We start from the raw sequence: 3674 nt of genomic DNA, 5'->3' as shown, positions 1-3674 counted from the left end.
GGGTAAGCTGAACAAAGTCTGACATTTTATGCCACCCCCCTGGTCCTCACGGCCCAATTCACAGCCCACTTTCATCCACTCGTTTCACCTCGCTGCTTCCTCCCCCACTAATTTCTGTGAGAATTTGCCATGACTGACTGGCAGCACTAAAGAAATGAGATGATGATACGACTCATGATCAGGGTGGTCCACAACTTGCGATTTGAGCATGTTGCAAACTCTGAATGTGAGAATACTGTGGAAATTATACGTACGTGGGTGCACATCACGAGCCCATAACACGCAATGCATTGCCACTTACATGCTTTTCCTGTTGTGCTGCTTACTTTTATATGAAGTTCTGTCTCATGGTTTGTGCACAAATTTTTAAAGTAGTTTATGTTTCTCATGGTTTGTACATGTTTTTCACAAGTTATATTTTTTGTTTGAGCATGTTGCCAATTCTTGCGTATGTTGCAAAGCATGTTGTTTGCTTTTGAGATTATTGCACAAGAATTCAAGTAAGTTGCAGCGACATGCTCAAATCCCACTAGGATCCCCCTGGATGATGGCGGTGATGATGGTTTTGACACTGGCAAAACGATGGCTCACAGATGTATGATATTTTGTCGATCATTGGATAGGTAAATGGGATGGTAAATTTAGTCTGAAATACACTTGCCGAAATTGGGCAGTCCTAATGTTATACATATTTCCTCTCCATAGTAGAAGTGCAAAACTGGGCAGAAGATCATGTGTGCTGCAAAGCCCAGTCACGGATGTTGGTGTGCGGGAGGAATCATATCGTATCAGGGATTGATTATCAACATTTTTCAGTCTAGGAAGAGAGAGAGAGAGAGATCTTCCAGGGTTAATTTCTTCGACACATGTTGCAGGATATCTGCTATCATAGCCAGACAAGACAAGGCAATATCTTGATGTGCACTTAAGAGTGTTTTTCTGATGATTTCACAGATTGACATGCTCTGGTTTCACATTTACATCAACACAATTTCCAGGCTAGGGAAAGGGTAATCATATGTCTTTCTGCTCACTGCTAAAAGAAGAAGAAGAAGAAGAAGAAAATATATAAAACTGTTGCACAGTAACTTCTAGATAAACTTCTTCCCAAAGTAAAGGACTTTGCACGCCAATGCCCCCTGCCCAAAAAATAATGAGATACAATAATCCCTTTCTGTGCCAAGAACTATGGACAATGTGTGCAATGCTATGGTGTTTTCTGTGTTAATTGACACTCACAGCAGACAAAGGGTTAAAGTTGGGGAAAGTGTAACGTATCACTCATTAGACTGTTACTACATCCAAAAGGTCCAGTAGGCAGAGTAAAATCCACAGGTACTCTGTAAGCACAGAACTGATTCAGTATTTTGCACACAAAAAAAAAAAGGAAAAAAGACTAAACTCTTTCCTTTCTCCTGAAAGTCCCCTAGCCCATCCATTTTTTTATTCTAGCTCCTATAGATTTTCCAAACCTACCAGGGTTCCACGGTTTCATCATTCTCTTTTGTGGACTGCAACACTCCTTGTTTTTCTTTCCTTTCCATTCTCTACTGGCTACGGTACGGGCCGAGAGAAACGAAAGCGGGGCCAATTGTGGGGCCTCCTATCAGCTTTCGCACCAGACTGTTTACGATCCAAACATCACTGTCAACAGGCGGAGCTAGAATATCAAAACACACGAGCACCAGCAGAAGGGATGCGGTGCAGTGCACATCAATGGTGAACACAAATAGCCACTGTCCGGAGGTAAGGGTGGTAGGTATGCCAAGGTACACACTGACATTTTTAGTTTGATGTCACTTACTGTTGTTACATACCTGTGAAAGAGAAAAGTACCTGAAGTATGAATTTGGGGTTTTTTTTTTTTATACAGATGGTGAACACACAAAACCAACTCATCACTGAAAATCTGAGAGACAGCATGACAAGTGAAATTACCAGTAAAATGAAGTTTATGAATATTGAAATGTCAATGAGTCATACAACATGGAGTTTGTTGAGTGTCTACAGAAAAGCTATCATTCTATCTGATTTTTTTTCCCCCCTGTGATAAGATCTGGGTAAGAGTCTCGATTGTCATTGGTAAAATCACCTCCCTAAGATGGAAAAGACTTCCTACCCTCAGCAAAAATGAAGCAAAATGTCTGTGTTTGGAACAAAACATGTCAGCAGCGACAAAATTGAGATGGTGGGGGAACAGACAGAGCAAGTATTAGACCATGTGCCCAGCAAAGACAGGTACGAGCAATAACCTGCTCTAGTATGAAATGGACACCTCATCAAGACACGGCAAAACTGTACAAGAACAAAATCCAACACAAACCTATCATCAAAACAGAATCTCTTTGATCGGTTACACACGAGAGAAAATTCGTTACTTGAATCATCATTGTAATTATGATTGCAATTCGTCTTTAGAATTATCGGACCTTACACACGCTCGCTCGAAAACTGTGATTAGAAATCGAATTCTCGAGCGAAGGCGTTACGTAATCCTTGGTGACTTGTCAATCAAAACAATGAGGTTCTATAGCGCGTATTATCTACGAAGAGCTTGAAAGGTCACGTAAGCTCCGCCCCTCAAAAGATGTTTTGGAGGTCAAGCATTACACACGCAAATTTCGCATCGTAATTTGAGTGAAACTTCACTGGAATTCACCTCCGGACTAGAATTTGAATTCGTGATTGTGATTAGCATTCGTGATTCTAATTTGCTTCCACACGTGCTAAATATTCGTCATTAAAATTATTTTTCACTGGAATCATCATTCAAATGACGAATTTTTGACCGTGTGTAACCGCTCCTAGTGTGGAGAAGTCTCATACTGCAAAAAGAGAGTAGAGGAAAAAAAGTACTTTGAGCAGACTTTTGAGGACTTGTTTATTCATTTGAGTACCATTAAACCCCAAGGTAACAACCCTGACATAGGCCTACAAGAGCGAAGCATTATTTTCTCAGCATTTTGTTGTTTTTGTTTTCGCCCTCTTCATTTTGTGCCCTTCTCTGGCTCCCATGGAGTTCATTTCCAACATGTGGCATTATTTTGCCCATAATGCTCTGATATAACAATAGGCAAGCCCAAACAATAAAGGTAACTCTTGCTTGCTCTGTAGTATGTAGACCTACATACAGCACGTGTGGAGAAGCATAGATAGATTTCACCCTCGCACTCACTAAAGAATTCCTTTCGGTTTCACGCATCCAGAACAGTATTTTCAAACTACATTAGAGTGAGTGTGAGGCTTAGACACAGAGTTCACTTGCGAAACTAGCAGTATCAATGTCACGGTGTATAGTACGCACCAACAGAAATTTAAAGATTGCGTAGTTCGTCAGAGGCTCTCTCACATGTCAGCACTATCCTCAACAGCCAAAAACTACTATATTGATATCGTATTCTGTATCCGGCAGGTCTTTTAGCAGCTGAAAGAAAATCAAGTAAACAAAATATACAAGAGTCTGTGAAATATGAAACTCCCGTGAAGATGTTTGTTTTTTCTAACAATTTGGCTTTTTACACACTGAGCAATGGTCAAATCTGTCACTTGTCAATCAAGTAATCAGATACAGCCACTCTGAAGACGAGGTGTATGAATAATATCAAAGGACCACAACAATAAAAGACGTAATCGCACCTGATTAATGTCAGTTTGGAGTGCTTGTTGAATACTTG

This window comes from Diadema setosum, chromosome 19 (assembly GCF_964275005.1).
Source record: "Diadema setosum chromosome 19, eeDiaSeto1, whole genome shotgun sequence".
NCBI classification, from domain to species: domain Eukaryota; kingdom Metazoa; phylum Echinodermata; class Echinoidea; order Diadematoida; family Diadematidae; genus Diadema; species Diadema setosum.
Note: the sequence above shows the minus strand (reverse complement) of the source record.